This window comes from Stegodyphus dumicola, chromosome 10 (genome assembly GCF_044657685.1).
Source record: "Stegodyphus dumicola isolate Sdum_Otavi_A_Nest chromosome 10, ASM4465768v1".
Lineage (NCBI taxonomy): Eukaryota > Metazoa > Arthropoda > Arachnida > Araneae > Eresidae > Stegodyphus > Stegodyphus dumicola.
Window position 1 is genome coordinate 30,349,217 of NC_140777.1, and position 13,272 is coordinate 30,362,488.

Below are 13,272 nucleotides of genomic sequence, written 5' to 3' on the forward strand. Positions count from 1 at the left end.
ATATTAGAATTTTTTTGGAAGCAGGCAAGATGAAAAATTAACAACGCATTCCCCGGGAATCGAACCACGGACCTCTGGAATACAGGCCCAGTGTGCAGACCACTACACCACGAATGCACGCTAGGAAGTCGAAAGAAACGAAAATATTTAATATACATTCATCATTAAGATTTCCTCACTATGTAAACTAATGCGATTAACACGAATGGTAATTCTGCCCGATACAACCCAACCCAAAACAGTATTTTGCGCAGTTACATTTTTATAGCCAACAATCTGCCCTGAAGCAGAGAAAAGGAACAGTCAGCTCCAATTATCATGTCTATTTGCTTGGGCGTACTTAAATTCGGATCTGCAAAATTAATTGAATTCAAATAATCAAGGTCTTTGCTGTCAATCTTTAAAGAAGGCAAATGCGAAGTTAATTTTTTAAGAATATATGCTTGTATTAAAACATTTTTTTTTTCAACTCAGATTTCGGAAACAATTTTACATTTACATAACTACTAGTCAAAGCTGCTCCCTTTACGCAAATACGAGCATTTTGTCTACGTATATTTAACAGTCGAATAAATGATTCACTGATGAAAGAAGCTTCACTTCCACTGTCAAAAAGGGTGATACATTCGTGACCTTGACTAGCAGAATCGTAAATTATTACTGCCGCCGTTGGTAAAAATGAAGTACTCTGACCCTGAATAGAAAACTCGAAATATTATTTTGTTCGTCTGAATTAGAAATTTGTTCATCAGACGGAGATGAATTTGACACCACTACGTTATTACTTTTAATATCTTCATGCAGTAAATTATGATGTTTTGCTTTACAAATAGAACACAAATTTTGCGATGAACAAAATTTTAATTGATGATTTCCAAAACAATTGAAGCATAATAAATTCTTCCGGATGATATTTTTCCTAGTCGTAATATCTGCACATTTAAATTTATAACACTGCACACTTAAATTTATTAAGTATGAGAACCATTGCAGTGCTGACATTTTAGTACAGAATGTTTATTATTATGTGAAACATTCTTCGAAACAGAGCACTGATTTTTATGCGATGCTCGCTTTTCAGTATTATGAGTGTTTAACATTTCGAGTGAAACATATCTTGAGTTAAAGAATTCCAAAAAACATTCTAAGGTAGGAAATTCCTCTTCAGTAATTTTTTTGTGATCATAAATGGCATGTTTCCGGATCGATCTTTTCTAACAAAAAATAAGTTAGCCAAACGTCTCTAGACGAAGCCTTTTCGCCAAGAGATTTTAATCCACAGACAACTTCATCACATCTCAAGTAGCACAGCAAAGTCGTAACGATGTTAAAAACTCGGCGCGGATGTCGTTGCGAAAACGTTGCAATATGTTCTCCTTAAGACGCCCAGATGTCCGCGAACATCCACTGTTTTGCAACCGTTGCAAAAACGACTTTATTACGTCTTTGAAGATGAGATTTTTGTCGCATAGACGTCGTTATTGCGTCTTTCGCAGGTGATGTTTTGGTTGTGAAAGCATCGTATCACGGCGTCTTAAAGACGCCTAAATGTTCGCCAAATTCCACCTTTTTGCAACAGTTGTGAAAATTTCGTTATTATGTCCTTGTGTTACATATTGATTTATGCAGAAAAATAAGCTTAAGAATTAATATATTTTTCTTCTTTTTTGAAATTTTGTATTCCTTTTATTCATCTAAAGTTTAAATATTTTATCATTTCCTGAAAACCAGATGATAATACAATTTTTTCTCTTTAGAATAAATATGCATAATAAATAATAGTCTTAATTATTTTCAGTACTTAAAACTATATTTTAAAAGAACTTAAATTCCAAGTCACGATTATTTAAGATTTCATCATTTTTTTCCCTTAATCCTTTTGTATGTAAGTGAGAATAATTAGGAAAGTGGTTATTATAAATATATAACATTAATAGTAGGTTTTAAGCAAATAAAACTCAATCAGACATAAATAAAAGTAAAGATATGTATGTGGGTAAAAAAAGAGCGTTTCTGATTATAACAGCATTATCACATTTTTTTCTGTTAAATCTCAGACATTGAAAATTGCCCCGTGATGATAATTTAGGAAGCGGTTCTTAAGGTAGCATAATCAGTATTTTACCTGAATTCAAATATAAGTTTATTCGCGTTTAATAATAAAAAGTATAACCTTTAACTTCTATATCTCCAAGATATCCAAATGAAACACTGTATAAAGTAGTTAATAAATGTGATCAAAAGTACTTCATACAAAAGTATATCTAAATCTAATACACCCCTCAGAAAAAAATTTCCCATATTCATACCTAAAATGAAATAATAACCTAACAAACAACATACATGACAGCACGATTTAAGAAAAAACATGAACTAGCAGTGTTTGAAAGTATAAATAAGCAGAAGGGAGGTAACAGAAATAAAATTTCCAATTAATAAAAATTATTCGTGTTTTTTAAATAGTAAGCAATTAAAAGTGCAATAATTATGATTTGCAGTATTTACTAATAATGCTGATGTTTTTAACACCATTTCTTTTGATCATATATTAATGTATTTACTGACTTTTAGTTTCTACATTTTAAAATAGTTGTAGATTACAATGATTATTTCATGCACCTTATATAATCAATAACTTTTCCTTTTGTTACAGTACAGAAATAATTTAAATAATATAGTATACGATAGTAAGCTAAGTACGTTAAAGTAAGCTCTTCTTTAAATAGCACACGACGAAATTTTTGTTTCTATTTATTATGAAATTCTTTGTTATCACAAACACATAAAAAGTAAGCGAAGAAAATAGAATATACTTAAATTTAATAAAAAATAAAACCTAATTTACAACATTTCATTTATTGAGATAATCTAATAAACATACATAACTGTGATATTAAAAAAATGCGAATTACACAGTGTTTGGAAGAATAGATACCAAACGAAAAGTAATAAAACTGCAATTTGCAATCAATAAAAAATATTTAGTGTTTTTTAATATTACACAATTAAATATCCCATAATTATAAATTACAATATTTCATAGTAATGCTAATGTTTCCTGAACACTATTCCTTCGATTATACATTTCATACACTTTAAAATCATTAACCTTTTCTGCATACTATACAAAAGACAACATAATATAGAATGTGCATTATTATTAATTTTAATGCATTCCCTGTATTTTTCTAATATGTTATTACATATATCTAATTCATCTTCAGCAGTCATATTAAGTATCAGTCCAATAATTTCTTTCTATTTTGAAACTCATGAACATACCATAACAGCTTGAATTGTTGCTTCTGCATGAATTGCATTTTCAACAAAATCAGAAAATGCCTTAACGTTGTATGTTGTTTTTGGTTTTATATGAATTAATTCTGAGCACCAACACAATAATCGGTTAATACGAATGATATACCATATAGCATTTACGACGATATAACCGAATCGCTAATCCGCGTATCCAAATATTGCACAGATGGGGGGGGGGGTCACTGAAGATTGGAAAAAATCACCATATAATTTTAATCACTAGTAACACATAAAACACCAAAACAGAACACTATGTCACTGTTATATGGATTTAGCAAGCTGCATCCGATATATTCTTTAAACGATGCATCCAAAATTCAAAATTTTGGTGTGGTCTTGTAGAGCAGGTATTCACAAACAAAATAAGCAGATATTCGGCATTACCAAGAAAATTTCGCCTCAATTCAAAATAAACTGCCATCACAATATTCTTGTGCATCGTTTTCTTTATGTATTGAAGCTCTCCAGTATTTAATTCCGATGGTGAATTGCAAAACCGTGAAGAAAACATTCCTGAAAATAAGATGGAGTCTGAAATTTATTGCGCAGTTAATTGACGTGTTCGAATTTGGCAGCTAGCCAAAGCGCGCAAGCATCGACCTCAGATGTTTGTTTATATAATCATCCAGTAAATTATATGCATGGAATGTCAATCGGTTCAACAACGTTTCAGTGTAACCTTTCAGCGACTTATACGATTGCATTAGACCTTTCAACGGTTAGACGCATAATTTAATAGAATATTTTTTAAATGGCTTAGAAGAATTATTTCAACTGATTAGAATTATGAACAATTTTAACAAAATTATATTTACAAAAAATATTTATCGGGCTCGCTAAAAACATTTGTAATGTCAATATCGCCAAATCCCGAGTGTACCGTATACTACACTAATATCCATAAATTAAGGATAATTCGGAGTCAAGCGGAAATCGAACCTGAAATAAATATATCACCTATAAAATCACTATACATATCTTCAAGAATCATATGCAAATTTCAGGAAGTAACCAGATGACACCGATAGTAAGTCACAATGACGAGAGTGTAAGAGAGTAATATATAAGGAATACAGGCAAAGAAGTAAAATTGCTCGCAGGCGCTTTATAACCATTTCAGTGCAATAACCGAATAGTTATGACACAAAGGACGCATTTGGATAATATTTTACGTGGTAGAATTATCGGCCGTCTTGAATGTTGAGGGCGTACCAACCTGGAAGTATCAGAGGAACTTAGAATTGCCCAGAGTGTCATCTGCAGGCTTGGGCAACGATTCCAAGATGATGGTAATGTGAGTAGACGTTACAGCATAGGTCGCTCCAGAGATACAACGCCGAATGAGGACCGGTATTCGGCAGTTACTGCCAAAAGAAACATGCGGAGCACAACCTCATACCTGTCTCGTCAGCTCTCTTCAGCCACTAGTACGACAATTTCAAGACAGACCGTGTACAGACGCTTAGGGCAGATTGATCTATATGCTCGTAGACCTGCCAGATGCGTTCCACTTACTGCAACTCACTGTCGCCTGCGGTTAGCCTGGAGTAGAGAGCATGCATTGTGGACACCGCAACACTGGGCTTGTGTGGTGTTTTCCGACGAGTCCAGATTTAGCTCGTCTAATTCTCGCCGGACATTCATATGGAGAGCTCCAGGTACCCGTTACCACCAAGAAAACATCATTGAACGACACCGTTACCGTGGTGCAGGAGTGCTCGTTTGGGGTGGAATTATTCTGGGTTCCAGAACTGACCTGCATGTTCAAATTGGAACCATGGCAAATCAAATCTATCTGGACGTCATTCCGGAACAACATGTACGTTTGTTTTGGGGCACCATGGGTGCACACTTTGTGTTTAGGGATGACAACGCCCGTCCTCACCGTGCAAACATCGTGAGCGAATGCCTTCAATCGGACGATATCACCCGTATGGACTGGCCAGCATTCTCACCGGACTTGAATCCTGTAGAGCACGTGTGGGACATGCTTGGCCGACGAGTTGCAGCCCGTCAACCTCCTCCTACATGTCTACCGGAACTTCGGAGAGCATTGCTTTTTGAGTGGTGTAATATCCCCCAAGGTCAGATCGATAATTTGATACTCAGCATGCCTAGGCGTTGTGAGGACTATATTGCATCGTTTGGGAGACATACAATGTTTTAACAATCATACCAACCATGTAATATTGTTTTTTTGTAAATAGGTTTTTTTTTTTTTTTTTTTTTCTAATTTGCTCCAGGGAGGAAAAATCGCTAATATTTTTAATAATATCAAACATATAGCATCTTTTTTTGCTCTTCACCTTTTTTTTAATACATAAGCTTTAAAAATAAGTCAAATTTCTTTTGCTTCTAGCTCTTCCTTTGCCTGATTTTCATTATCCTTAATTTATGGACATGAGTGTAGGATTAAACCAAGCATTTTTAAATGCATGGAGATGGACAAAAACGTAACAAACAAATCATCAGAACTTTTATAGGTAATGACTTTCGTATTTTTGTTCACAGTTTCTCTAATTTTGATGTCAACATTTATTAGTAATTTATCAAATCCATTAATTTTTTTCGTTTTTCATTAAAAGTGTTAATATTTCTTCCTTCTTTTCCATTAATTTTCCGTCAGATATTTTGTACAGCCGTTAAATATGCATGGATATGCAACGTCTTTTAACAAAGGACGTTTTCTCGGAATTCTTAAAATCGTCTCATTTATAATAGTGAGTACATCTTTACGCACAATCATATCTTAGCGGAAATTGTACATTTTGCTCTGTATGCGGTCAAAATGTTTCATATTATGTCAGCATATTAATTCAAATAAATTCGTCCTTACTTCAAAAATAAAAAAATAAAGTCATATTTCAGCAGTAAAATAGTTGCTAACATGTGATTTGCATTGATTTCGGAAATATGATTTTTTTTAAATATATAAAATGCATAACTTAATAACTTACTTTATAGATTTGTTTCATTTTTAAATATTTTGCTATAATATTTGTAAAAAAATATTTTAAGTATTAAATTTTTTAACAAAATTTTAACAATAATTTAGCACGTATTTTTAGTACTAATTAAATTTAATATTTCAGGTATTTATATTAAATTAATATTTCATTAGATGAATCTACCTTAGATTAATATATTTATATGAAATAAAGTAAGCAAACATTGCAAAATAAATCTTATGCGCACTTCAGATTCTTGAAAGGGCAGATTTAGTCTCCTTTCATTCTAAAAGTAACGCTGATGAACTATGCAAAAGATGCTAAAACGACCACGTCTAAAAGACATATCATGACGTTTCAGTGACGTCGCGAAATTGCCAAGATGCAACGGCAAATATTTTGCGTCTTTGCAACGCTGTAAAGACGTCATAAAAGTTATCACGACCACTTTGCAACCTCTCGGACCAGTTTGCAACGTCGTCACGACGTTGCCGTGCTACTTGGGACATATCAGGACGCTTATTCTATGATCACTGGATCTGTCTACAACTTAAGCGAACAATATTGACTCAAAAAAAACCGGTATAGACAGCCATCACAACTTATCGGAGAAAGCCATTCTGTGGTCCTCAGTTGGTGGGCGGGTGGGTCCATTTAACTTTACTGGAAGGGGACAAGGCTTCAAGGAGCTTTAGACCAATCGCAGTACAGACTTCGAGTGACGAAATTTATAGCGCGCGCTGGCTGAAGTTCTAGGAATATTCTCCTATTATTTCACTAACTCACACGCTGCATTTGTAGTTCGAAAAAATTGCACAAAACATTATTATGACCAATACATGCTGAATATGCTGCTGTGTTATGTGAAAGAAAATCTCGTTTTTTAATGGGAAAGTTAACGCAGGAATTTAGAGCTAAAAAATAAAGAGTGATATGGGATACCACGAAAGGAATGGTAAATAGATAAGAGTAAATGAATTAAGCTTACTTCAAATCCTTTTAGAAATAAACCATTTTAATTATTTAAATTTATAATATGATTAATTTGCATTACAATCTAATAGCAAACTAAGTTTTTTTTTTTTTTTTTTTTTTTTTTTTTTTTTCATGTTTACATTAAAACTGTTTTCCCGCAATTTATTTTACAGTTACTATTTGAAAAATATTTCTTTAAATAAGAAATTAGAAAGAAAAAAATTTTTCTTAATATTTCTTCCCTTTTTTATTTTCTTTTTCTATGAAAATTATTTCTTTCAGGAAAAGAAATAAAATTCATTCGCTATTGCAGTATGGCCGATTGCTGCTGCATTCAGTTATCAGACACGCATCAAAATGCTTTATTTTAAATAATTTATTCTATAATTAACATGAAAGAAAATATTTTTTCAATATAAAATATATAACCAAAATTAAATTAATCTATCCTGTATGTGTGATTAATTCGTTTTGCAATTTTTGTCACACAATTACTAATATCTTTTCTTCAATATTACATTGCTGTTATTTTAATTTTGTATATATATAAGAACTGCTCAGTTTAATTATTCTTCCTTCTCAAAAGATTTTGTTCTGTGAAAATAATTAAAAGATAGTAATATTTTCACAATGGAAGTACTAAAGTAAAAATAATCAGTGTAGGTCTCCTGCAGTTCAAGTTCCTTTTCAAACCAGCGTTTCGACACATTTTAAATAGAAAACTAATAATAATCAATATCTCTTTTAATATAAAAATAAGAATGCTATGAACAGTATTTTTATTATTTATTTATTTTTTAAGTTTGCAAAGAAACAATAATTTTTTAATACTATAATAGGTTACAAAAGTACTATTCCATGAACAAACCCTCAGTCTTATAGCATTGTTACTTTATAGCATAATACAATAATAATACAGTATAATTCTGCTAACAAGCTCACCAGCCGCCGAGCGGTAGAGTCGCTGAACGCAGGTAATTTGGTCCGAGGTTCGAATCCCACGAACGAGCTGGCCGGCGTTTTCGTGGCTTTCCCCATGTGTAACGTGTATACGAGCCAGTTTCCCTTAGAAAGTCCTCACTTAAAAACCAGTTTTAAAACGTCTTAAAATTACACACACACACACAAAAAAAAAAAAAAAAAAAAAAAATGAAAGCCTTCAGATTTTATATTACTCCCAAAGGGCCATTTTTTTAACGTTTTGCGTGTTACCTTTATTTATTAAATATCATGTTTTTCGCACTTAAACCATAAAATTCAATTCAACAGCAATATCATATAATTAAAAAAAAAGCATATCTTTAGAATTTCCGATACATAGTCTCGCGCGCTAGAGATGAAAATGTTTTTTGCCATTGCTCGCTTTGAAATCGTTGGGTTTCTTAATCAAAAACTCATAAATGCTTTACAAAATATGATATATGAAATGGATAGTAATACAAATTCCCAGTTAAAATTTGGCCCTCCAGATGCCTCTATTAGGATGGAGGATTACGTTATTCAGAATTTCATGGCTCTAGGTACCGTTGTTTTATCACAGTGCGAGAAACATTCATGCATTCTGCAGATTCCTCATTATTTAATTTCTTTAAATATAATAGAGTGCGATAATACTTGGTGGCAACGATTTGTAAAGTGAAACGCCATTTATCGTGAAACGCCACAAAATGGCAAAACGAAATTAATAGCCCCTCTGGGCTAAAACTTATTTTTAAAAGTATCACACTAATAGTAGTACAATTACTGAAAAAAATATTATAAATCTATTTTATAGTTTTATAATTATTATTATTATTATTATTTTAATTTTATTTTACAGTAGTGTGAATTTCGCGTAATAATGAACGACATTTTTGTGTTCACAGTATTATTCGTAAGGTATTCAACTGTTAGATTTTAAAGTAAACGTAATTCTTGCTGTACATAAATCGAGTAGAAGCTTATCGGATGTCTATATTTGTATTAAATGAAGAAGGTTTATGTGCTTGATAAACTTATTATCTTCTACATTTTTAAAGCGTACAATTACAATTTATATCTATAATTTCAGGAATAGTATAACCTTTCTTTCAGTAGAAATTGCGTTCTTGTTTTCTGAATATGGCTCCAAATACTCTCTCAGTTCACCCCAAATTAAAATAACTATAAATTTTGGGAACCTGAAATACGCAATGAAAACATCTTTTGGCAGAGCAAAAGCATCAACATATTTTCTATAAATTCGCCACCGATTCAGAGATCTACGACCGTATTCTTCGTTTAAATATGAAAAAATCAGCGGCGAAAACGCATACAAAGTCATTGTCTACTTAGTACGCCAACTGGACAACCCTGATTGACGACGCGGCAACATTTTTTCACGCGCTTTCGACAACTTCCGTACTCAGAGAATATAGGATGTCGGGCAGACCTGTTTTTTACTAGCAGCGACATCTGGCGGCCCACAACTTGCTGTCGACTTTCGTAGCGTAGAATAAACGTCCAGATCAGACAGTTTTCTTAGATTAACAGAATCAGCGCTAGTAATTCTGCGTTGCTCAAGAAATGTTCTGATAATCGACATGACAATTTGATTTTTTTCTATCATAACGATTCATCAGTTTGTCCCAAGCCTCATCATATGTAGTTTCGGAAATCGGAACGTGCTTAATAAAAGCAGCTGGTTCGTCTGTTCAAGTCCCAACAAATATTGGAATTTCTGAATTTTCGCTAATGACTGATTGGTATGAACTGTCGCCATGTATAAATATTTAAAATTAAGCCAATCATTACATTTACCATTGAAACTCGAAATGTTTAAACGAGGAAGTTTAAAGCTAGCCTCAACTGCAGTGAGATTTGAAATCAAAACATTTCTGATCGTTGCAATGGCGGACTGATACATTACTTTCGTTTCAAAACATTTAGCTTCGAATTCAGCAATTTTAAAAGCTCCCTTGGGTAAAGCAGCATCATATTGATCCAATTCTTTAAATATTTGTTCATTTCCTTTCTAATCGCGCTTTTAATTCCGTTATACTTAACGGATTACTGAAACTATTGTGAAGCCGCGTTAGGGTACATTTCGTTCGTCATCTTAATCTTTTAAGATCAGCTTCACTTCAGTGTAACCTTTAAGATCAGCTTCACTTCAGTTTAATTCTCTCATTATTACCACGAATAATGATTAATAGGCACGAATAATTTCAACTTTCAACAAGATACTTAAACAGCAAAAAATATTTCCACTTATCTTTCTAACGTCATGCAGAAGGTTCGCAGTACTAGTACTTAAAAGTTAGTTAAATATTGTTCTAAAGTATATAATTACAACATATTAAATATTATTAAATGCTTCACCTGGGGAACGAAATAACGGGAAAGTGCGAAATCGTCCACTGCTTGGCGCGTTTTTAAGAATTGCACATACTGGTTATCCATGTAAACATCGACCTATTTTCTCTTAAAAAAATTAAAGAAAATTGACAGAAATCCAGTTCTTCTTACTCTTGTAAAAAGCGCCAAACGAATAAGTGGGCGATTCTACACTTTACCGCCAAATAGTTACCTTGAACTAAATATCATCAGCTTTGTGTAAAAACTTTATTGATATGAAATATTTAAGAGACATGAAATATTTAAGAGAAACATGAAATATTTAAGAGAAAAATTGCCTGCAGCACAGTGCGGTTAAGAATGCTATTCTACTGAAAAATAAAAATGAACAACTGTTGACATTCACACAAACTCAATTGTAAAATAAAGCATGTTGCCAGTAACAAGATTATTGTAAAAATCACAACATAAAATTAAAAATTAGACAGTGAGAAAGTAAATAAGGCAAAAGAAATGCAAATATTAAATATACATCCAACACCAGTCTTCCAAAATTTAGACAATCTTAGCATACAAATTTCTAATCCTCTTATTAACATTTAAATTTATCTAAGCAATAATTTTTCATTATCTAAAAAGCTTGGAATTCCTTTTACACCAATTAAATTTAGGTAAAGTAAAAACTATCATCACTTATTATAATATACTGTAGTATCACAATATTATAAAAAAAATACTCACGGGGGGGAAAAATACGAGTCCATTTTGCATTCTCGTAGTCAAGAGCCGAAGCGCAAGCAAACAACATTCAAGGTATTTTGCAATGTGTAACGTGTATACGAGACAGTTTCCATTAGAAAGTCCTCCACGAAGGCATCCCTCCCTTTAGGCAGATAGCCCTCAAAGCTTTCCCGTAATAACATAAACAAACAACATTTCAAGTTCTCGCCCTCAAAAATCTAACTAGAATCGGCAGGTCGTGGAGCAGAGTCTCAGCTATCTCAGGCCGCCTTGATGTTCCAATCCATTCGCTCTGTAATTGCTTGGGATTCGTAGAAAATTTTCTGCTGAATTAATATCCCGTTTATCCATAAGATTACGATAAATTTACAATTGGTACCACTTAAAAGAAATAACCGTCCAACTAGTTCGGCGCTGTAGCTAATCTAAGGTAGTGTAAAATTCTAAGAACGAAATGTAAAGAAGAATACGTTAGTTAACGTGTAGCAAATGACAGTCATGGCGGGACCTGAATCTTGCTTAAAAACCCTGAATCTTGCTTAAAAAATATGTTTCAAATAGAATTGAACAAATATTTTTAAAAAGTCGTTTTATAAACCTCGCAGATTTCCTTCGGAAACAGAAACCACAAATTGAATCTGCGCCTTCGCCAGGATTCAAACTACGAATTTTTTCGACTACTAATCAAACGTCTTACCACTTACACCACGAGAAAGTGCACGAGTGAATGCGAAATTCCTTAAAATTTATCAGCATTTTTTAACAGCATTTTGCATTTTATTTAGTTTAATGAGTTACCAAATGTAAGTTTTATTTTTATTCACGAAAATTAGCGGAATATTTATCTGATTTTTTTTTAGTTTTATTATTATTTAAGCTTTTAATTACTTTTTAAATATTTTTACAATAAATCTTTCCACAGCATATTATATTACAATCCAGTAAACAAGCATAGCGTTGTTTAAATTCCAGTATAAGAAAGTTTAATTCTGAAGTTTCTTAAACTGCGAATATTTAATGTGAAATAGGAATACACCTATTATTCAAAATTTAAAAAATATGCAAGAAACCAATCTTAGTTTGTCGCAGAATTTAAGTAAAACTTTATCGATTTCTGCGACGCAGCCCCTCTTCTGCAGAAAGGAAAAAAGTATCTGAAAAGTTGGGAGGCGTGTTAAACATTCTGTATTGAAAGTAATACGTGGAGACGGACGCAGCACCATCTGTCCAGAAAAACAATAATGACATATAAAAAACTCAGATATTATAATACTGAAAGCGTTAGGGATAATAGAATTATATTTAGTGTTATTAGCTAAAAAAGATGAATTTTGGATAAGTGAAACGGTTAAATAAAATTCATTTCTCTAACTGAAGACACTGTATGGACTAAGATTAACATCCGAAGACTTGTCCATTTTCGGAGTAAGCGATTTCAGTTCTTTATGGCAAAATATTAATTCTATTTTAATTTGGAACCATATATGTCAAACTACACTGAACAGACATGGTATAAATTCATCAAGAAGTAAAATTAGAGATGTGAGTTTTATAAATCGAGTAATAAAGTTTACTGATAAATGAGAAAATCACCAGAAAGTTGGACGTCTCTACAATGCAAGCAATTCTATCACTGAACGAATGATGAAAATTCCTTATTGTTATGTCTAATACCTAAATATCTCTTTTGATTTAAGGCAGAATTGTTTTAAAGATTTTATCAATGAGTAAGAAGAAAAAAAGCAGTCAATATTATTAGGTATTCTGAGAATATTCTTTTTAAGATAGAACTGAGAATATTCATCCATCCAAAAGTATTACTAGGAAGAAACGTTGTCTAAGGAGAATAAAGATAAATTCTATAAATGGTTCTAAATACCAATATAGAATACAATACAGTGAGATCTAGAATTTGCTTTTTAGTACGTCGAGTGAGATAACGTTTGGTAAGCATGCAAAATGATATAGTTATCAG